This window comes from Plecotus auritus (assembly GCF_963455305.1).
Source record: "Plecotus auritus genome assembly, chromosome: 3".
NCBI lineage: Eukaryota > Metazoa > Chordata > Mammalia > Chiroptera > Vespertilionidae > Plecotus > Plecotus auritus.
The window spans coordinates 63,934,308-63,958,991 of NC_137772.1; the positions used below are offsets into that span (position 1 = coordinate 63,934,308).

The 24,684-nt window shown below is 41.9% G+C and overlaps 1 protein-coding gene across 4 annotated transcripts in view; it reads left to right on the plus strand.

Annotated features, from left to right (window-relative positions):
• TBC1D4 (TBC1 domain family member 4) overlaps positions 1 to 24,684 on the plus strand; it is a 205,028-nt gene that overhangs the window by 73,450 nt on the left and 106,894 nt on the right. The gene's annotated exons all lie outside the window — the stretch shown is intronic.

Consider the following 24,684-nt stretch of genomic DNA (forward strand, 5'->3'; position numbering starts at 1 on the left):
TGTTTTTATTGCCAATTTTGCTTGAGCTCTTTAAATAGCAAACATAAAATCTTTAATAGTAAACACAAAATCAGGTGAGATATTGGATGTCATATGTACTCCTTTATAATAATGATGTGCAACTAGGAAGAGGAAAAGTACAATTCATTATGACAAAACTTGATGTAATTGAAATTTGCATCATAAGAAGTTTAAAAAAATACTATGTAATCAAACCATCATTTTGTAAACATAAAATTAATACAGTGTTATATGTCAATTATATCTTTATAAAATTGGAAAGAAAAATAATAGTAAGTAGTAAGTAATGTACATGGGTAATTCTTTTGGAGCAGCATGTGAATTTTGGAAATGTTAGAGTGTTGAACAAAATTATTCACACTTTTTGCTTTTATTTATTAAAGTATCTACCAGATCAAAATTAGTAGGCTTTTTAACCTTATGATAATATGCAAAAAGTCCACAAAATTATATGGAATGTAATTTAAGCAATATAAATAACAGAACCTATAATAGCATTTTGTTTAGTAATGATGAAAAACTAGTTGTTATTATACCTATGAAATGAGAAGAAATCATTATTTTTATGCTCTCTCCCTCACCAAAAGAATCCAAAACTTTTCTCTGAAATACAAAGTGAGTAATGATGCGAAGCTGAAGACGCGGTGGAAGATGAGGAAATGAAAATGCAGTGACCTTGGGTCTGTGATACCTGGCCATGCGCAAGAGCAGGTCGTCATGTGGGTAACAGGCAGTTCAGGCTCCTGGTTTGGTTTGTTTTGGATCTGCATGCCTGGAACAGTCCTTCTGAGAGGGGCCCTGGAGCCCACAGGCTCACGTTCTTTCCCCATGACTGCAAATGCCAGGCATACTCTGAAACTGACTGCGGAGTTCACTCACCCGGGCCTGATGACCGGCATGCTTCACAGCTTCCTCTCGTTTTGTCTGGGCACAGAAGTTCCGAAGGCCTGTGGGGTGTGTGTGTGTGTGTGTGTGTGTGTGTGTGTCGTGGTGTATACATGTTTTACTAAGGGTGGAAGATCACATAGAAAATGATTTTCAAAGTAAAATTGTATGTGCCAAATAAAATATTTGGAGTTAGGTTGACAAAAGACCTTTTAAATGGGGAATGTGAACAGAAAGTTCAACTTTAAATACCTTAATTTTTTTTTTTAAGCCATCAGCTGAGAATGGAAGTACTTATACTACAGTCATTGTTATATAAATGTCTGGTTATTTCAGTAATATAATGGTGAAAAGTTCTGTGAAATGCTTTTGAATTTTTTAGCAAAATCTTAAGGGCAGAGGAACATGAAGGTGAAGGTGTATACCTGGGGTGACTGGGGTGAAACCCTTGCAGTCTGCCACACGCTCTATAGTAGTTTTAAGCCTTGCTGTACATTAAAAACAAATTCATATTTTAGTCTCTTCAATAATACACCTTGTTATTTTAATATGTATTAATTTGCTTATTAATAAAAGTATTAACCCCCTCCTCTCCAGTCTACAAGTAAGAATGGTTCTATTAGAATACATGCCAGGTATATATATCCTTGACTTTGGGACACCCTTGGTTGTCTCTTACCCAGTCTACAGAGTACACCCAACTTTATTTAAATAGCTTTGCAATATATGGGGAAGAACAGCTCAAGATCTGCATGTTTAAGGAAATGCAAAGCAGAATTTTCTTTAAAAAATATATATTTTATTTTTAGAGAGAGAGAAAGGGAGAGGGAGAGAGAGAAACATTGATGTGAGAGCAAAACATTGTTCAGTTACCTCCTGCACGCCCCCTACCAGGGATCAAGCTAGAAACCCAGGCATGTGCCTTGACCGGGAATTGAACCAGCAACCTTTGGTGTATGGGATGACACCTGACCAGCTGAGCCACACCAGCCAGGGTGAAAAGCAGAATTTTACTTGAAGTGTTCATTTGAGTAAAAGTCCACATATTTTCCTAATTTAAGTAATGCCTCACTGTTTAACGTTCACTTTTCATAAACTCATTCACTAATTTGACAAATATTCTAGGGCCAGGACTGAAAAGTGTCTGCCTTTTTGGAATCTACAGTGTCGTTTTTTCTGTGAGTTCTAGTTTGACAGACACATTCTAAAACTAGTTTGAACTTCTTGCCTTTGTTTTTCATTAGCTAAAAAAATGTAAAAATGGAAACCAGAAGCATTTTTATTATATGAAAATAAATCTGCTGCATTCTGTGGGTGGGAAAATGCATATACATCTGTAGATTCTGTTAGTTATTGCTGAGAAGAGACTTTCTCATCACCAGAGCATTGTTTTTAAGTTTTATACATAGCTCTTGGTACAAAAGAATTGATTGTGCCCTGAAGGCGAAGCTATCAAACAAGCCACCTAATGCCAAGATCATTTATGATTATGTGCTGACTGAGAATACTTATAGAGGTTGTGCTGCCTGTGAAGTACCTGATCCATCAACATTGCCTGCACATTTCAGCAGGTGTCCTTTCCCCTCAGCTCGCCTTAACATCACCAGAGCCACCATGAGAAGGAAGCTCCCGGTTGTGAATACAATGTGACTTGAGAGGAAGAAAGGGGGGAATCAACTAACAAAAACAGTAAGAGAGTCATAGATGCAGAGAACAATCTGATGGTTGCCAGAGGGGAGGGTGGTTGAGGCACTGGGTGAAAAAGGTGAAGGGATTAAAAAGTACAAATTGGCAGTTACAAAACAGTCATGGGAATGTAATGTTCAGCATAGGGAATATAGTCAATAGTATTGTAATAACTATGTATGGTGCCAGGTGGGTACTGAGAACATCAGGGGGAACACTTTGTAAAGTATAGGATTGTCTAACCTCTATGCTGTATATATGAAACTAATATAATATTGAACATAAAGTGTAATTGAAAAAAAAAAAAAAAAGAACAGATAAGGGAGCTGATCCTGGAGACAAGATCTCATTAGGTATGAGAGTAGGGCTGGGGCCAGGGAGAAGAAGGATGGTATGTGTCACTGCCTTTTGAAACCTGATTTCCTTTTCTGACTAACTTTTAAAAACCATTTTGAGAATTACAGCAAATTAAAGAGATCAAGAGATTGTCTAGGTTTTGTCTAACACTAGTGTTATAAGTAAAGGAAGCTGAAGCCTGTTTTAAGTGGCTTGCCCAAGCTCATATGGTTAATTTGTGGCAAGATATATGCATCTAGATTCCAGAACCTAGGCTCGGATTGTTTTTGTACTAGACTTATTCTTTCTCTGGAGTGCTCATTGCCCATGGAAAATGATGGGATGCAGAGTGAAGAGGTCTGAAGTCAAACATTGAGAGGCATTGTATGCCTTACTGAGGGATTCTCTTGTGTGTGATGGCAAGCTAGGGATGATTTTAAGCATGGGCATGACCCTAGATTTGCATTTAGAAACTTTGTACTCTAAGTCCTCACTTAACGTTATTTATAGGTTCTGTGAGTTTAAACAAAACGATGTATAATGAAACCAATTTTACTATAGGCTAATTGATATAAACAATGGTTAAGTTCCTATGGCATCTCATCAATGTTACAATGAAGTGGTGTTGAATGAAATAATTTTATTTGAGGACCTGCTGTAATTGAGAATATGGGTTATATCTGGGATGGTGGTGAATGGGTGAAGGGATATTATTAGGAAGCTACTGGAATAGTCTATTCAAAAAATTACGAGGCTGAATTTAAACAGTGTGAGCAAAGAGAAGAGTGGACTTGTTAGAGCAATATTAGGGAGGTGGAAATAGAATTTAAGGATTATTTGTATATTAGTGCTAGATGGGGGTAAAAGGAGAGTGAGAAATTACGTTTTGATATTTGAGGGTGCATAACAAATCACCTTACCAATTAATGGCTTAAACCAATAGCTACTATTCAAATGTTCACTATTTTACAAATTGGACAGGGTTTGGTGAATGCTGTTCTGTACTTCATATGCTATCTGATAGAGCTGGAATATTCAGGATGGCTTTTTAAAAATATATTTTTATTGATTTCAGAAGGGAAGGGAGAAAGGGAAAGAGATTGAAACATCAATGATGAGAGAGAATCAGATAGGCTTCTTCTGCCCCTCCCCACCCCCCCTGGGGATCGAGCCTGCAACCTAGGCATGTGCCCTGACTGGGAATTGAACTGTGACCCCATTTCTATACTCTGATTTTTCTTTTGTTTATTGTGTTACAAACCACCCCCAAACTTAGTGGCTTCAAATGACAACAGCATTTATTTACTTACTACCCTGCAATTTGGGTTCTTCTTGGTGAGAACAGCTTATCTCTACTCTACAAGACAGCTGCTAGGACTGGAATGTCCACAGTGGCTTCTTCACTCTGATATCTGGATGGTTGAAACACCTGGAGCCTGGCTAAGCACCTCTTTTTTCTTTATACAGTCCCTTTACAAGTCTGGCTTGGGCTTCCTCTCGCCATGTTGGTCTCATGGCAGGCTGACTGCTTACATACATGCTGGCTTTTTTTTTTTTTTTTTTAGGAGGCAAAAGCAGAGGAAGCCAGGCCTTCTTAGTGCCTGAGCTTGGAAATCCCAGAATGTTACCTCAGTTGCATTCTATTTGTAACAAGGACAAACCCTGACTCAAGGGGAGGCAAATAGCCCTCACCTCTCAATGGGAGAACTACAAAGAATTTGAAGGTGTCTCAGAATCACTACACTGGGATAATTCCTAGGTGATTCAGGTTTAGGTAACTATTCACTTGGATTAAGTTTTCTGGAAAAGGTCATGTTTAACTTGTGGATACATTTAAAAAACTAAGTCCAAAACAAAACAAAAAAAGAAAATGAAAAACCCATTCTGTCAAAGATAGAGTCTGCAATGTAGTTCTGTTGCCATTTTCAGGTCTTCTACCTGTTATCTCAGTTGTCTATCAGCTGTAGATAACATGTCTTAACATTTCTCTGTCAACTCTACCATCTTGGCTTTTATCAATTCTTCCACTTCCACTTTTCCAGTTTCTGCTGTTTGTACTTGCTTTATGTTGTTAAAATTGAGATGACATCATGGTGTGTCCTTATTTAATACCATGCTTTGTAGGTTGATTCTAAATTTGATCATTAGTAATAGGTTTTATGCTACTGTGACTAGGTAAACATTCACTACAGAGTCAGTGTGCTATAAAGATGCATATTTTGTTTTACAGGGTCCCCCCCCACCTGGAGTCTCTACCAATTTTTTCTTGCCGTCTTTTCTTTAATTGTATCCTTAAGATCGTCTAGCATCACAGGTGTACTCACTAATCTATGAAACCTTTTGTTTCCTAGATCCTCGCCAGCTAGAGCCCCCTGATGCCCGGTTTCAGGTGGGACTGATGGCTCGCTCTGTTGTCTGTGGCACAGCCCTCAAGTTTGGATTCACTGTTTCCTAGATCCCATGACTTCTGTTTTTTTGTTTTACTGAAAAATATCTTTAAATAACTTTTCCAAAATGCTTGTATGGGACAATCTTCTGAATCTTTCCCATTGGAAAATGAGTCTATTCTGATCAGAATTTATTTCAACATTGTTGGAAACAAAATCCCTTAAGTACTCTTAATTATGCTATAAATAAATGTGTTTTTTTTTTTAACTTGTCCCCCCCCCCCCCACAAATCTATGTATAATCTAAGGTTTGTCCACTTCATCCTTGTTTACTTTTTCTTTTTGGTGTTCATATTTTTGAATTTTAGGTATTGCAATCAGACATTAGTTGTTGGGCTTATTTATTGGTAATTTATTACATTAAATAACAACTTGTAAAATTTTACCTAAATGGAAATCATTATTGTGAAACAAATAGATAAGCTTTTACCTAAGACTGTAAAAAATGTTTGGAGTATCCCTTCTTAATCCTTATTTAAGAATCTCTGCTTTTTAACCTGGTGAGATAAGGTGGTATTATTTAAAACTCTTATTTCAGGAAGGTTTGTCCCTGCAGGTGAATTTAAGCTCTATCTTTTAAAAACAGTCAACAAGGTCTAAAAAGGTTTTAGACCCCTGAGCAGTGGTACTCTTAAGTCAATTCTGTTACCCTCCTCCCTCCTTTGGGACAGCTGTTGAGAAAATAAAAGGTTGAGATATAAACCCCATTAGCAGCATTCATGCCTGGAAGAAAAATGTGCTTTATTGTTTTAGTATAATGAATGGAACAGCCTGTGAGTCTGTGCTGACTTTACCTGTGGAGGTGTGAGATTTGAAGCTTGTGATTTTTAATGAAGGAAACTGGATTAAACATTGACCCTTCACATAAATTATAAGCATGTGAAATAACACTGTGGAAAACATTGCCTGGAAGCAGGAACTACATTAATAGCAGGTCATGAGACAAACGAGGTGCTGTGTTGGCAAGTCCAGAGCCCGTGGTTTGCAAAAGCCACCTGATCCTGTATATAAATGAGGACGCTTAAACAAGCCAGCCAATTAAAATGGAAGGACCAGAAAACTAACTGGTTCTGGAGCCATGATACAGAGCAAGGTGTCATCCCATCCCCCTCCAGTGGATTGTGAACTTCATAAACTGCTTATAGTTTTGCTATTTCTAGCAACACAAGGCATCCTATCTAATAAAAGAGTAATATGCAAACTGACCGCACCCTCCACTACACCCACAAGCCACGCCCACCAGCCAATCAGGAGCGAGTATGCAAAGTAACCCAACCAAGATGGCTGTGGCCACGGAGAGAGCAGGAGGCTTGGGTTTCCCCGGCAATGGAGGAAGCCAAACTTTCCGCACACCCTGGTGGGCCCAGGCCTCCACTCAAGGCTACAAAGTTTCAATTATAGAAGATAAATAAATCCCAACAAAAACGGTGGCAGCCACGGAGCTGGAGAGAGCAGGAGGCTTGAGTTGCCCCTGGCAATGGAGGAAGCCAAGCTTCAGCAGCCCTGCCCTGACTTGGCCTCTGCTCAAGGCTACAAATTTCAATTATAGAAGATAAATAAATCCCAGATACCAGGGCCTCCGCTTGGGTTGCTGGGGGGCGTGGCCGGCCTGCAAACCACCACAGGCCCCTTGCCCAGGCCACCCCACACCCCAAGGTAACCCCCACCCTGATCCGAGACACCCTTCAGGGCAAACCAGCGGGCCCCCACCCATGCACCAGACCTCTATCCTATCTAATCCTATCTAATAAAAGAATAATATGCAAATTGACCATCACTCCAACATATAAGATGGCTGCCCCCATGTGGTCAAAGAAGACTGCCCCCATGTAGACACAAGATGGCTGCCACAAGATGGCCAGCAGGGGAGAGAAGTTGGGAGGGACCAGATCTGCAAGGGAGGGCAGCTGGGGGCGATCAAGCCTGCAGGGGAGGGCAGTTAGGGGTGACCAGGCTGGCAGAGGAGGGAAGTTGGGAGTGACGGGGCCTTCAGGAAAGGGCAGTTGTGGGGGACCCAGGCCTACAGGGGAGAGCAGTTGGGGGGACCAGGCCTGCAGGGGAGGGCAGTTAGGGGCAAACAGGCTAGCAGGGGAGCAGTTAGGCATCAATCAGGCTGACAGGGGAGTGGTTAGGGGGTGATTAGGCTGGCAGGCAGAAGCGGTTAGGGGCAATCAGGAAGGCAGGCAGGCAGGTGAGCAGTTGGGAGCCAGCAGTCCTGGATTGTGAGAGGGATGTCCGACTGCCCGTAAACGGGAAGTCGGAAATCCCTCGAGGGGTCCCAGATTGGAGAGGGTGCAGGCTGGGCTGAGGGACACACACCCCTGTGTACAAATTTCATGCACCGGGCCTCTAGTCATTATATAAATAGCCTTTGAAAATATATAGGTATTTTATTATAATGTTTGAGGAATGCATTTCATATTATGACTTGTGAACTTTACCACTCACTTTAAAAAAAGCGTGGAAGAGGTCTTGTGTTGTAAAGTCAGATTTGTACACATCATCCTGTGCCTAAGATGAAGAGTCACTGGGAGAAGTAGTGGTACTTGTGTTCTTCTCAGGCCTAACCTTATCGCACTGCCCAGTAGGTACAGACCAGTACATGCACTGGCCATCCTTCAATCTCTTTGGATTTCAGAGAAGTTCTACTCTTGTTCTTTTTTAAAAAAATATTTTTATTGATTTCAGAGAGGAAGGGAGAAGAAGAGAGAGATAGAAACATTAGTGATGAGAGAGAATAATTGATTTACTGCCTCCTGCACACCCCACATTGGGGTTCAAGCCCAAAACCTGGGCATGTGCCCTGACTAGGAATTGAACTGTGACCTCCTGCTTTGTAGGTTGATGCTCAACTACTGAGCCATGCCAGACAGGCTCTACTCTTGTTCTTAAAGAGAGACTATTTTAATACTTAAAGGAACAGCAATATTCTTTTCAGAAAATATATTAAAATATGATAAACTCATTTTTTAAAGTATTTTTTTATTGATTTCAGAGAGGAAGGGAAAGAAAGCGAGAGATAGAAACATCAATGATGAGAGAGCATCGTTGATCGTCTGCCTCCCGTATGCTCTTACCCAGAATCAAACCTGGGACCCTTCAATCCGAAAGCCGACACTCTATCCATTGAGCCAAACCAGCTAGGGCAACTCATTTTTAAATTTACTTCTAGATGCAAGTAAATTTCTGTATTTAGCATCTTCACTCTGTAAATGGTTGTTGGTATATTTGGCAACTTCTCTACTGAGTGCAATCATTTTGAAGGCAGTGCTTTCCCCCCATTGTATACTCTCACAGGTCTAGCAGGGTTTTGCACATATGAGATGCTCAATAATGTTTGTTGAATGAAATTAACTAGATGCAGCCCTGTTCCTATTGTTGTTTCCCTTTAAGGCAAACACTATGTTAGAGTATTGAAAGCACAGCAGCGTTGTTCCCAGTGTTCAGATTCATTGGGAAGAGCATATTTGACTTGATTTATACTGAGAAATAAAACATGAATCCAACAAAACAATAAACTGCATACTTTTTAATTTTTTAAAAGATTGCCTGGCAAATCTGGCTTCTGTTGTATTTGCAATATGAAATATAATTCTTTGTGTATTCTAGCAAGTATTTGGCAGGTTGGTGGTTTTTTTTGAGTACTTACTTTTTTTCTTCTTTTCCTTATTTTAAAAAAGCACAGCTGAAACATCTGGCAAACTGATTTAATACACACAGACAAATCACCACTGTTTTTTCATGAATGGCAGTGCTTTTGATGACTTCTTGTGTTTAATAATGTCATTTCTTTTTTATAATTCACAAGGGCCTAGCAATATCTAAAATTCATGGACTCTAATCCCTGGTTCTGCCAGGTCTGGCTTAATAAACAAGAAAGTAATATGGTAATATGAATTTGAGCTGAAAATAAATGGGTCTGGGTTGACAGTAAACTTGTGTTTACTTCTCTAAGATAATTATACTTGTCCTATCTTCCTCATAAGGTAATTTTAAGAGTCAACTTAAAATTAGTTGAAATACTTTATACAATATTGGGAAGTCCACACTTGGTAGATCTGGCCTATGCCTAGCAAGCCCAGTGGGCAGTAGTAGGTAGTATACTGTGTGGTGAATTTAGTACAGCAAAGGATATCTATTGACTCATACTTGTAAAATGTTTAGAGCAGGGCCTGGCACACAATAAGCTCCATATAATTTTTATTATGTACATAATAAAAACCAAGAAAATATTATTTTAGTAAAAAGGTCATTACCAGTAAATGTAACATTCCAGAGACGAGTTTAGTAGAATGAGGATCAAAAGTAAGAAGGAAAGGGTTTCAACGTGTATAAGGAAAGATTATCCATTTTGTTTTCAGGGAGTTGGGCAGCTAAGGACAGGAAAAGAAAACCAATGTGGGGGAGTAGTGAGATTAAACAAAAGCTGTGCGTGTGCGGTGTGTGTGTGTGTGTGTGTGTGTGTGTGTGTGTGTGTGTGTATTTTAAATTTAAATTTTAATATGTATTTAAGATAACAAAAAAAAAAGATGAAGCCCATAGTGAAGAAATGATTTGAGGTTTTAAAGAAGAGGATATATTGAAAAAATTGGAGTCCCATCTCCCAGGAGGAGAGATGGATTAGGGGCTCAGTAAAAGTGAAGGATTTACTCTAGGAAAGAGAAGAGAGACGCCTGCAATACTTAGAGGAAAGTATGAGATGATCGATCTAGTGACAGTGAGATACTGAAGTGAAATCGAAGCACATGAAAGAACTTACGTGATCTCACAAGTGCGGTAAATTGAAAGTGGATTGTCTGCTGTGGGGACCTGCTCTTTGTTTTTGGATTAAGAGTACTGGAGAGGAAATGGAACTATAGGATAGAGAATGCATTTTGGTAATGAAGAGAATGCATTTTGGAACTATGTGATAGAGAATGCATTTTGGTAATGAAGTAGAAATAAAGTATGAAGGAGAATATGGTGATATTTATGGTAATATTTGCAACATACTCTGGATTTTTAAATATGGCAATTTTTAGGCTCATTATAGGTGCATTTTAAAACACAGTCTTTTGCTTATTCAACAATTTTGTTTGCTCAACAAACATTTATTAAATATTTAATTTCATAGGGCTTATATTTTAGAGTGGGAAGACATGTTGAAAAGATAAAGAAGTAAAATATAGAGTATGTTAAATAGTGATAATTGCTAAGGAGAAAAATTAATGCAGAAAAGGTGAGGGTGGAAGGAAGGAAAGAAGGAAGGTGAAAAAGAGAGAGAGAGAAAGAGAGAGAGAGAGAGAGAGAGAGAGAGAGAGAGAGAGAGAGAGAGGTAGTTTTGGGAAATATGGCCATTGAAGTTCTCACTGAGAAGATGACAGAGAGAGAGAGAGAGAGAGAGAGAGAGAGAGAGAGAGAGAGAGAGAGAGAGGTAGTTTTGGGAAATATGGCCATTGAAGTTCTCACTGAGAAGATGACAGCTGAGTCATGATCTAAAGGAGGTGAGGGAGAGGGACAGGAGTTTCATGGACCTGAGCAGGAAGCCTACTGGTCTGCGGAAGGAGCATAAGGAGGCCACTTGGCTGGAGTAGCCTGAGTCGGTAGAGTGGTAGGAGATGAGCTCAGAGAGGTAGTAGGAATCAGATAGTGTAGAGGATTGTAATGGGAGACTGGGTGACATTACTAAGTGGAGTGAGTATAGACAGAAAAGAGAAGAGGCCCAATCATTGATCCCAGGGTGTCTCCAAGGGTTAGAGTTCTGGGAGATGAGAGGGAATAAGCAAAGGAGACTGAAAAAGGAGAGCCAGGGACGTGGAGAAAAACTAGGACAGTGTGTGTCTGGAAGCCAAGTGGAGAAAATGTTCCCAAGGAGAGGAAGTGATTTTATCTGTCAAATGCGCTTGATGAGTCCAGAAAGAGGACTGAGAATTAACCATTGGAGTTAGCACTGTGGTAGTCCAACCTCTGATTTGATGGGATAATGGGAGCAATTGCCTGACTGATGTGGTTTGAGAAGGAAAGTGGGGGGAGGAGCAATTAGAGACTGTGAGCACAGGTAACTAACTCTTGCAAGGATTTTAATTGCAAGTGGGGGAGAGAATTGGCATTGTTAGCTAAGTATCTTTCAAGTGCAGCGTTTTTAAGCTTTTACTTTAAGCCTTGAGAAATTGCTGTTAGAAAGGCAGAATGGTAGAGTTGGATTCCAGTTCACTTTCATTGATTATGTTTTAAGTGTGGGCTGCTGTTATAAGTACTAGTCACACAGGTGAATGAAGATTGCTGATGGTGGCAGTAAACCAGTCCCCTGGTGTCAGAAATTAGTAACACCTTTACAAACTTGGGCATAAGCCCTGGTGCTGGGATAGTCGGGGGGGGGGGGGGGGGGGAGGAGCGGGGGGCGGGAAGCCCTGTCTCAGTTGATTCCATATCCTGGTCACTCTGCAGATAGACTGGTACCTAATCTCCCGGATACTGGACCTTTTGACCCTTGAGACTTGACTTTCCATTTAATCTCTGTTTTGACTTTTTCATTTAAAATTTTTGCCTTAAAAACTTAAGTCTTCTGGACTAATTCTTTCTGTGATTTCTGGCACCCCAGACTTCTGATTTGCTGATAATTTTCCAGTCTTCTTTGCTTTAATTTGTTAACTTTCATATCTTTCTGCTCACTTTTTTGGCTGTTCTTTGTCTGCATCTGACAGACACAATTGTTTTGATGCCTAGAATTGGTATGCAGTAGCCAATTAGTCTGTAACAAAATTGACTGGATTTCTAATTTGATTTATAAATTTCAATAATTGCTATGCCTGAACTGATCAGAATGATTTCTTTCTTGAAATTATGAAATTACTTAACTAGTACAAAATAGTTAGTTAATTAATTAATTCTATATTATTTATTTAGTCTGTTTAACTGTATCTCATAATCTACAGTATTAAAAATAAACCATAACTCTGAAAACATAATGGTGAGCTAAAACTAAGCTTTTCTAAAACTACTTTGTTTTTACAGATAGTTTTTTTCTAAGAAAAAAAAGAGACTGTGGTAGCTTTTGAAATAAATAAAATTACATAGAAAATATGTAGTTGTGACTTAATTTTCACAGTATGATTAATGCTTTTGTCTTTTTCTCCAAAATCTCTTTTCAAAGTAGTTTGTGATTTATTTTGACTGCAGGGTAACTGACAGAGGCAGGTCCAGTCTGTAGAGTGAGTTCTCCTGGTAATACATCATGTGGTACTAGTTGTCATAAAAATAGGATTCAAGTAACATATTGAGGTCCTGTTTTAAGGATGAGAGGAATCTGGAATATTGCAATCTGTCTATCAAATTTTTAAAAAGCCAAAATACTTGAACCCAGAATAGATGTTGAGCAACAATGGCTTACCGTTCAGTGAGTACTTATTATGTACTGAGCAAATATACTCTCTCATTTACTCCTTGCAACAATTATTGGAACTAGTTTCAGTAAACCATTTTATATGCAAACAAAACTAAAGTTTTAGAGAAGTTTGTGATCCATTTGTATATGGCCACACAGGCAGTAAATAGGAGAGCGGGGTTTGCAGCCTGTTTAAACAAATTTGAAAGGTGTTACATTTATAACCTATATGTCTGTCGGTTTAGCAGATTATTGAATGTAGTGGAGATAACTTAAGTCAATGTTATAATATGTTTTTGCTGTGGGCATGATGGGATACTCTATTACCATGAACCCTGGACTTCCCGAGGTGCTTTAAGTGGGACAGCGAAACTATTTTCATCACAATGTTAAGACGTTCTGTGTCCTTTCATTATGTTGCCATATTCACTGCTGGTACAAAAGCATTGGCAGATAAAATGCTGTTGCCTTAGCATGTATTGGCACCAACTCTATTAGTGGTCACTGAACTCACAGTTTTTTTAAAAGACACATTCACTTAAGAGTGTCCTTGATGAATCAGTAGAAATTACTTAATTTTTTAAATATTGCCCCTTGAGAGCACATCTTTTTAGTATGTGTGACCAAATGAGAAGTGCCAATCCAAATACAGGGGTTGTTCAGAGGAAACTTACCTGTGCAATTATATGAGTTCTGTGGTAGGCAGATTAATGGACCCGAAATATGTTCTTGCCCTAATCCCTGTGAGTATTTCACCTGACATGGCAAAAGGGACTTTGCGGATGTGGTTAAGGTTAAGGATCTTCAGATGGGGAGTTTATCCTGAATATCCCGGTGGTCCCAATGTAATCACATGAGTCCCTGAAAAGGGAAAGAGGAAGATAGGAGTTCAGAGAAACATGATATGAGATGACCTAGATCTGCCATTGCTGGCTTTGTAGATGGAGGAAGGGGCCACAAGCCAAAGAGTTCAGATGCCCTGGGGAAGCTGGGAAGAGCCCTCAGATGAGAGTCAGAAAGAAAGTGGTCCCTGGTTATACAACTGTAAGGAAATGCATTCTCTCCTGAGACTCTGAGAAAGAGTGCAGTCTTCCAGCACCATGACGTTAGCCTCGTGAGACTTGTACTGGGCTCTGGACTTACAGAACTATAAGGCATTAAAGTAAGGTTTTGGCAGTTTGTTAGGGCAGCAGCAGAAAAGTACAAGTGGTGAGCTGAGCTAGTCACTTTTGGATGGAACACCATTTTTATCTGAAAGCATGACTCACAGCAAAAGATGTTTAATCAGTATTGGGTGTATGGCAGACATTTTCTTGAAATGGACAAAATGATCTTACCACTTCAAGGAAAACAATTGATAGTATTGAGAATTTTGGGAAAACAAATTTATCGCTCTGCACTTGTCAATACTAAAGACTTCTGATGAGAGTAGTGGTGATATTAACATGTGTGATATTTTGGTAATATTTAATAATGTCAACATTTGCATAACTCAATGAACAATTATTATCCAATAGACCAAAGCATGTGTTATGAAGTCATGCATTGATAAAAGATTAATTCAAAGTACAAGAAAAGAAATGAATTTTAATTGTAATGAACAAAATAAAACTGATGAACAAAATAGAAATAGAGGCATGGATATATGAAACAGATGGACAGCTGTCAGAGGGGGTGGCGGTTGGGGCTGGATGAAAGAAGGTGAAGGGATTAAGAAAAAACATATATTACATAGAAACAGACAGTAACGTGGTGATAGCCAGAGGGAAAGGAGGGTCGGGGCAAGTGGAGGTGGGCAAAGGGGGGATAAATGGGTATGGGAAGAAACTTTGCTTTGGGCAACGGGCACAAGATGCAGTGTGCAGATGATGTTTTGTTGAGTGTACACTTAAAACCTGTGTAGTTTTGTGAACCAATGTCACTTCAGTAAATTCAATTAAAGATGGATTTTAGCCCAGCCAATGTGGTTCAGTGGTTGAGCATCAACCCGTGAACCAGGAGGTCATGGTTTGATTCCAGGTCGCGGCACATGCACAGTTGCAGGCTGGATCCCCAGTAGGTGGCATGCAGGAGGCAGCCAATCAATGATTGTCTCTCATCATTGATGTTTCTACCTCTCTCCCCCTCTCCCTTCCTTTCTGAAATCAATAAAAATGTATTTTTAAAAAATGGATTTTAATGGAACAGCATATGGAAAGATTTCACATTGTAAAACACTTACAAAAAAAAACCATCATTTATTAGTTTTGGGGATAGTGTCAAAAAAGAATATTCATAATTATCTGAAAGGAGTCTTAAAATCCTCCTTTTTCCATTTATATTTGTGTGCTACTGGACTTTTCTTTATATACCTCAACCAAAGCAACATATTGCAGTAAATTGAATACAGAACTAAATAAGAGAATCCGGCTGCCTTCTATTAAGTTAGACATTTAAGGGATTTACAAAGATGTAAAACAATACCAGTATTCTTACAAAATGTTTTGTTTTGAAAAACTAAGTTACTTATAAAAATATGCCACTTAGGTTAATATGTAATGATTTATTGTTATTTTAAATGAATACATAAATATTAAAAATATTTTAAATTGCAATATCTAAAATGGTGAATATTGCTAAATACAGCCACTCAAAAGCTCTTACAAATCTCTCAATGATTTTGGAGCACAAGAATGGCTGTTCTAGAAACCTTTTAAAAAATGATGATAAAGGTATATAATTACTGAGATGGAAAAGTGCCAAAGCCATGTTTCAAGCACAAGAGCAGGGAGGAGGGGTTGTGTCACAAAAAGTCTGCTTAGAATGACCTTTTTTATTTAACACTTTATACCTACACTAAGTATATGTGCATAAGATATGCCTGGAGGGGTGTTCACTAAAATTATAGTAATAGTAATCTCTAGATGAATATTTTCTTATTTGTGCTTTCTTTTTTTAATTTTATTATCTTATTAATAAGCAGGAATCATTAAAGAAAACAAGAAAGATAAATTAGAAACCACATTTTATTATTTTATAGAAAGTGTCATTTTTATGAAACCATATAAAAAGTGTAGCATGTTCATAAAACCTTTTTATAGTGCATTCTTTTTTAGATATGCTGAATAATAACTGTGGTTTGTGTTCCAAATTTATAGCCCAATAATTTAACTTGGTAGTTTGAATGGACATATATAAGACGGTGTTATTTGTAGCTTGATGCAGTAGATGTTGATATTAGATATCTGAAAATGCAGCTGTACTTTAACTTTACTACTATTTTTGTTTTCTACCTAGTATTTATGTTTAAGACTTGTAAAACAGAATTATACTGAGGATGTTTGTAAAAATACTGTAAACTGTTTAAGATCATAGCAGGACATGGCGGCTTTATGGTGGGTATAGTTAATCGTGAGCAAACACTGTCACAGAAATCCAGTGTTTGATGTCTCGTTCCTTTGATCTCATCTTTCTCTCAAGTTTGGAAATTGTCATATTCATTTCCTTGATTCAGTTAACATGATTTAGTGAGTTAAGCAAATATGCAGAACCTAGGGCAGTTTCTTATCAGTAAAATCAGAATAATAATAGAATTACCTAAGGATGATTGTGAGGATTGAAGGAGATAAAATATATAAAGCATTTAGAACAGTGCCTGGTGCATTATAAATACTCTATAAGTTATTTAGGAAGTGCCCAAAGTAAGTCTATAGCAAACGTTATTTACAAATAGCAATATCCTATCTAATAAAAGAGTAATATGCAAATTAACCATCACTCTGCCACACCCACCAGCTTCGCCCACCAGCCAATCAGGAGTGAATATACAAATAAACCCAACCAAGATGGCTACGGCCACAGAGAGCAGGAGGGAGGCTTGGGTTTCCCCGGCAACGGAGGAAGCCAAGCTTTCCGCCTGCCCTTGCCGGCCTAGGCCTCCACTCAAGGCTACAAAGTTTCAATGATAGAAGATACATAAATCCAAAACAGAAATGGTGGCAGCCACGGAGCTGGAAAGAGCAGGAGGCTAGGGTTGCCCCCGGTGATAGAGGAAGCCAGCTTTCCGCACACCCTGGCTGGCCCAGGCCTCTGCTAAGGCTACAAAGTTTCAATGATAGAAGATACATAAATCCAAAAAAAAAAATGGCTGCCACCACGGAGCAAGCAGAAGGCTTGGCTCCGCTCCAGGCTACAAAGATTCAATTGTAGAAGATAAATAAACCCCAGATACCAGGGCCTCCGCTTGGGTTGCCAGGGGGCGTGGCCGGCCTGCAAACCACCACAGGCCCCTCGCCCAGGCCGCCTCACACCCCAAGGGAACCCCAACCCTGATCTGGGACACCCTTCAGGGCAAACCAGCTGGCCCTCACCTGTGCACCAGGCCTCTATCCTATCTAATAAAAGAGTAATATGCAGATTGACCATCACTCCAACACACAAGATGGCTGCCCCCATGTGGTCAAAGATCCTGCCCCCATGTGGACACAAGATGGCCAGCAGGGGAGGGCAGTTGGGAGGGACCAGGCCTGCAAGGGAGGGCCGTTGGGGGCGATCAAGCCTGCAGGGGAGGGCAGTTAGGGGCAAACAGGCTGGTAGGGGAGCAGTTAGGCATCAATCAGGCTGGCAGGGAAGTGGTTAGGGGGTGATCAGGCTGGCAGGTAGAAGCGGTTAGGGGCAATCAGGAAGGCAGGCAGGCAGGCGAGCAGTTGGGAGCCAGCAGATTGGAGAGGGTGCAGGCTGGGCTGAGGGTCAAACCCCTTCTCCCCCGTGCACGAATTTCGTGCACCGGGCCTCTAGTATATATATATGCAACATATAGCATATATATGCAGTATAGCATATATATGTATAGCAATATATATATGCTATATTGGGAAAAGTTAGCAATATATATATATATATATATATATATATATATATATATATAGCGCCATATATATATGGCTAATATGCAAAGTGTGCCCTTGGGAGTTCGACCGGGAGACCAGGAATTTGATTGCTCGCTATGACATGTGCTGACCACCAGGGGGTGGCGTGGAACTAAGGAAAGCCCCAGCCGGCAGCTGGGGAAGGAAGGAAGGAAGGAAGGCCCCGGCTGGCAGCCAGAAGGCCCTGATCTCCAGCCAGGCCTAGGGACCCTAGCTGCATGAATTTCATGCACCAGGCCTCTAGTTCATTTATAAATTGTCCAGTGTTTACATTAGCAATGGTTATAAAAAGGTTCTTAGGTTTTCTTTTTAGAATAGGCAACTGCTTTTAGGGGGCATTCATAATTCAATTAGTACTGCTTTCCCAAATGAAAACACTCTGGGGTCAGGCAAGAAGCTTTGTAGTGTTCTGATCTAGGAAAGTGAGTGGAACCATTTTCTTCTTGATTATTTGTCTGCTCATTCATCTATTCATTCATTTTGCAAACATATATTGAATGTGAGCCATATGTGCTATGCTTTGTGCTAGGAAAAGATAAAAAGCCACTCTGGCTGGCGTGGCTCAGTGGTTGAGTGTTGACTTATGAACCAGAAGGTCACAGTTCTATTCCATGTTGGTCGGGGCACAGGCCTGGTCTGCAGGCTCGATCCCCAGTAGGGGGTGTGCAGGAAGCAGCCAATCGATGATTCTCTCTCATCATTGATGTTGCTATCTCTCTTCTCCTCTCCCTTCTTCTCTGAAATGAATAAAAATGTATTTAAAAAAATGACATGAGACATCGGTGGGAGAGACAGATGCTGTTAGATGGCTAATATGGTTTGGTGTGTCTCTGGGTCATTTGGAGGGACCTGATGCTGCTACTGGGCTCTTGGTTTGGGCACCTGTTGGAAAGGGGGATGGAGGGAAATTCCCTGAGGGGAATGATGTTATCTTGTGGAAACCCAGAGCAAAGGGCCTTCAGGTCAAAAGGGCCTACCTGATTGAAGAGCAGCGTGGCTTTGTTTCAGTTCTCCAAGAACATTTTATCATCTGCTGTCATGCCCTAGAGGCAGTTTGCATGGAAGACTTATTAGTGATGTTTTTATGTTCTTCACATTCTATTCACCAGGCTAAAGGAGAACATATGTGTTTTTCCAATATTTATAGGCCATCAAAAGTTTTAGGAATGTTTAATAAGGGCAAGGAGGTTTCTGAAAGTTTTTCCCTTGTGTTCTTTTAACTATCACTGGAGTTTTAAAAAATTTGATGGTTATTTGTTTTATTTCAGAAACACTGAAGGAATACTCTCTCCCCAATTTTTTTTTTTCTGAATCAGTCTACAAATTTGTAGATTAATCATAAGAAATTCATTTAACTGGTATCTGTATAAAGACATTTTTATTATTATTAAAAGTTCAAAATTTTGGCCTCACATTTTTACCTTTTGCAATAGTTTTTTAAACTAATTTTTTCCTTGATCTTTTTATGTCGCTAAACGGAAGTATAATTTGTGAGGAACTGGAGAGTTACCGTCAGGTTGATCTGACGCATTGCTGTAGAGGTGTCCAGGAGGGAGTCTGTTAGCTCACTGGAGATAAGTTTAGAAATGGCTTAAGAGCTGGGGAGTATGAGATGGAAAAATAGTTCAGGGAAGCGGACACACTATGTGCCCAGGCAATACATAATGAGATAAGAAAGAGTACCGAGCAAGGGATTTAGAATCCAGTAAGAGCCACAAGGGAAGAAGACAGATTATATACAAGTCAGAATGTAGTAAGTACCATGAAGATAAAAACAAAATGTTTTAGCAGTTTATTCAATAAATATTTGTTGAGTGCCTATTCTATGCCATGGGTGGGAGGGATATAATTTCCACTTCAACAATTCAGGAAAATTCATTGTTTATAAATTATGATACATCTCTTGAAGATTAAAAGAATTAATTTTACTTATCTAGTTCATTACCATTTTAGAGACAGACCTCTCGTTTGTTTCCTTTTTCTAACTATAGAGTTTTATAAAAATCTAGGGATTGAGAGGAAGAAACATAAGAATGAGTAGGTGATTTTTGTAATATTTTTCAAAGATTCTAATAATTAATATAGACTTAACATACATTTAAATAATTTTTAATAACTTCAACCAACTTTTAGTAAAATAAAATTTAAAATATATGGATGAATGTTTATTTTACAAGTTGGAATATATGGAAACAGGCTGAAGTTGAACAAAGGATAAGGAGTAAAATCATGTTGATGGATTTTTCACTAACAAAATGTAAGACATAACTATAGCACTAGTGTATTGCTCTCTAGTATATTATAATAATTGTCATTTATGAAACTTCTAAGATATGAGAACCCCAAATCATAAGATTTTTATATTTCAAAAGAGAAATTTAAGGCTATCAATTAGAAGTATATTTTCATGTCTTCTATACTAATAAAAGGGTAATATGCTAATTAGACTAGGAGACCTTTCGGGAGACCTTCCAGACAAAGCCATGGTGGTGGGCCTGAGGCAGAGGCAGTCAGGGGCAATCAGGCCAGGAGGGGAAGGCAGTTGGGGGTGATCAGACAGGCGAGGGGTGGGCAGTTGGGGCAATAAGGCTGGCAGGGGTGGGCAGTGGGGGGCGAGCAGACCGACGGGGGGGGGGGCAGTTAAGGGCGAGCAGGCTGGCGGGGGGGGGGAGTTGGGGGCGATCAGGACAGCAGGGGGGGCAGTTGGGGGTGAGAAGGCTGGCAGGCAGAGTAGTTAGGGGCAATCAGGCAGGCAGGCAGGCAGGTGAGTGGTTAGGAGCCAGCGGTCCCGGATTGCGAGAGAGATGTCCGACTGCCAGCAGTCATACATCCCCTGAGGGGTCCCAGGTTGGAGAGGGTGCAGGCCGGGCTAAGGAACACCCCGCCCTCCGTGCACGAATTTAATATAATAAAAGCCTAATATGCTAAGTGTCTGGTTGTCTGGTCGTTCGTTCAACCAATCAAAGCGTAATTTGCTAATGATATGCTAAGGCCATTCACCCACTGACTATGCCGTGCACTGACCACCAGGGGGCAGATGCTTCAACCGGTACGTTAGCTTGCTGGGGTCCAGCCGATCGGGACTGAGCGAAATGGACCGGACATGCCCTGGAGCCCTCCCATGGTCCCTCCCCGGCTGACCAACCTCCTGTGTTCCTCCCCGGCCCTGATCATGCACCAGTTGGGTCCCTCAGCCTGGCCTGTGCCCTCTCGCAATCCAGGACCCCTCCGGGGATGTCGGAGAGCCAGTTTTGGCCTGATCCCGCAGGCCAGGCCCAGGGACCCCACTGGTGCATGAATTTGTGCACCAGGCCGCTAGTTAGTATATAAGTGCATGCTACTTTTATGTATTCATTGTAGCAAGTTCCTAAGTGAATTCTATTAGGTCTGGTTTAATTGATACATATAATCCTATCTAATAAAAGAGTAATATGCAAATTAACCATCACTCTGCCACACCCACAAGCCATGCCCACCAGCCAATCAGGAGCGAGTATGCAAATTAAGCCCAAACAAGATGGCTGCGGCAACAGAGCGAGCAAGAGGCTTGGGTTTCCCTGGCAATGGAGGAGGCCAAGCTTTCCGCACACCCTGGCGGGCCCAGGCCTCCACTCAAGGCTACAAAGTTTCAGTTATAGAAGATACATAAATCCCAGATACCAGGGCCTCTGCTGGGGTCGCTGAGGGGTGTGGCTGGCCTGCAAACCACCACGGGGCCCTTGCCCAGGCCGCCCCATGCCCCAAGGGAACCCCCACCCTGATCCAGGACACCCTTCAGGGCAAACCAGCTGGCCCCCACCCGTGCACCAGGCCTCTATCCTATCTAATAAAAGAGTAATATGCAAATTGACTGTCACACCAACACACAAGATGGCTGCCCCCATGTGGTCAAAGATCCTGCCCCCATGTGGACACAAGATGGCTGTCACAAGATGGCCTGCAGGGGAGGGCAGTTGTGGGCTATCAGGCCAGCAGGGGAAGGCAGTTGGGAGGGACCAGGCCTGCAAGGGAGGGCAGTTGGGGGTGATCAAGCCTTCAGGGGAGGGCAATTAGGGGTGACCAAGCCGGCAGAGGAGGGAAGTTGGGGGCGACCGGGCCTTCAGGGAAAGGCAGTTGGGGGGGACCCAGGCCTGCAGGAGAGAGCATTTGGGAGGGACCAGGCCTACAGGGGAGGGCAGTTTGAGGTGACCAGGCCTGCAGGGGAGGACAGTTAGGGGTGACCAGGCCTGCAGGGGAGGGCAGTTGGGGGCGACCAGGCCAGCAGGGGAGGGCAGTTTGGGGCGACCAGGCCTCCAGGGGAGGGCAGTTTGGGGTGACCAAACTTTCAGGGGAGGGCAGTTAGGAGTGACCAGGCCAGCAGAGGAGGGAAGTTGGGGGCAAACAGGCTGGCAGGGGAGCAGTTAGGTATCAATCAGGCTGGCAGGGGAGTGGTTAGGGGGTGATCAGGCTGGCAGGCAGAAGCGTTTAGGGGCAATCAGGAAGGCAGGCAGGCAAGCAGTTGGAGCCAGCAGTCCTGGATTGTGAGAGGGATGTTCGACTGCTTGTTTAGGCCTGATCCTACTGGATCGGACATCTCTCGAGGGGTCCCAGATTGGAGAGGGTGCAGGTTGGGCTGAGGGACATGCCCTCCCCCCTCGCTGTGCACGAATTTCGTGCACCAGGCCTCTAGTGTTTTTAATATAATAGAATATCATTAAAATATTTCTGTGATTTAAATTCTTGCAAGTGCTGACTTGTCTTTATCAGTGAAATAGTACTTGACTAGCAGGAGAGGAAGCGCATATCTTTCTTTTTGCTCATTTGTGTTTGAGGAAAGAGTTGTAGTGCCATGGGATAGAACTGTGACATGTGCATCAAATAATTGTTGCAGTTGGGCCTTTGTGTTCCCTTTGGCTTTCAGGGCCATAGACACAGACAACAGTGTGGTGGTTTCAGAGGGAAGGGGGATGGAGCAGTAAAGGGGGTCAAATATATGGTGATGGAAGAAGCTTTGGCTTTGGGTGGTGGTCACACAATACAATATGCAGATGATGTATGTGGAATTGTACACTTGACACCTACATAATTTTATTAACCAATGTCACACCTGATAAATTTAATGGAAAAAAATCAATATACAAAAGTAAAAAACATGTATTAAAAATGCTAAGACATTTTATTCTAGAAACAAGCATGGTGTTAGTAAAGAGTCAAAAAGCAATTTGTATGTCACACCTCTTCTGTGGTTTTGGAGAACACAGTCTACAAAAGTAAGCAGATGGCCATAGCAGTTGCTTTACACTGTATATTGTGGAAGTAATATGGGGGGCCATATTTCACATGTAACTGCCTCTCTCTGTTTGAAGTGGAAGCTTCTTTATGGTGCAAATAGTTTTTTGATATTTACTTACCAGTTGGCTAGGAACAGGGGGACCCTACTGTGTTACACTGAAGGTATGATATTCACCCTTTACAACAGACAGAAATATTTACATCACGCCTGGCAATACTGTTTATGAAGGCAGAGATGTATTCAATACACACCCCAAATGACTAAAATGAAAAATTATAGACATCAAGTCAACTCTCAGCCGCTCTGTAAATTCTTGTAATAAGATAAATGCTGGTTTAAGGGTGATAATGTTCCCTTTGCTTGGACTATTGGAGTGAATTGGATCTATAGGTCCCAAGATAAAACATAATTAAAAATTTAATTATATTTATTAACTAGTTTCATTGCTTTGTGACTGTACCAGAATACTATGTGCAAGGGCTTATTACAGGTTGAAATAAATATTAGGTGGTTAATTGTGGGTTGTTGCCCTATTGCTTTCTCTATAGACCACCACACTAACATGGTTGGTTCCAGTTAGAAAAAATATTTATAACTAGGGGCCCAGTACACGAATTTGTGCACCTTGAAAGGAACTGTGGGCTGTGAGGCTGCGGTGGGCACAGGGGTGGGTCTCGGCCATCCTCTTCACCCCCATCCAGCCCTTCCCGCTATGGCCCCTGGTCCCCTGTCTGCTGGCAGCCCCACTCCTACCACTGCCACTCCCATGCGCTGACGGCACCGGCCCTGCTCGCACCTGCTGATGGCACGGAGCGATTGGGGTGGGTGCCAGCAGCGGGTGCGAGCGGGGCCAGCACCAGCAGTGGGTGTGAGCAGCGGCTCTGGTGCTGGCAGTGGGTGCGAGCGGGGCCATCACCGGCAGCGGGTGTGAGCGGCGGCTACTGGCCCCGATTGCCCTTCAGGAGCAGGGAGAGGTGGAGAAGCCCTGATGGGCAATCAGGGCCGGCAGCCACTGCTCGTTTCCTCTGACGGCGCCGAATGATCGGGGCCGGCAGCAGGTGCGAGCGCTGGGCAGGACCATGGCATGCGGGAGCAAAGAATTTTCAGTAACCACCAGAGGTTTGCCCCAATGACAGGGACTGGCGCCCCGCCTTGGTCTGGCACCCCCGCTCACCTGCTCCACCATCCTGCTGTGGCCGATGCCCGCCATGTTTTGCGCTCTGCTGCATGTTGCTGATACCTGCCATGTTCTGCACACACCTCCTGGTGGTCAGTGCACGTCATAGCGACTGGTTGTTCAGTTGTTCGGTTGTTCGTTTGTTCTGCTGTTTGGTCTATTTGCACATTAGCCTTTTATTATATAGGATGTCAGTGGTGACTGTTGATGTAGCTAACTGTGTTTCCATCACAAGTGCTTATTATATTTGAACTAGGGGCCCAGTGCATGAATTCATGCACCTTGAAAGGAACTGTGGGCCGCGAGGCTGTGGTAGGCACAGGAGCGGGTCTTGGCCCATCCTTCACGCCCCTGCCCAGCCCTTCCTGCCACAGCCCCTGGTCCCCTGTCTGCCTGCAGCCCTGCTCCCACTGCCGCCGCTCCCACACGCTGACGGCACCGGCCCCGCTCACATCCACTGATGGCGCGGAGTGATTGGGGCTGGCGCTATCAGTGGGTGCAAGTGGCAGCTGCCGCCCCGAGTGCCCCTCAGGAGCAGGGGGAGCTGGAGAAGCCCTCAGGGGCGATCAGGGCCAGCAGCCGCCGCTCGC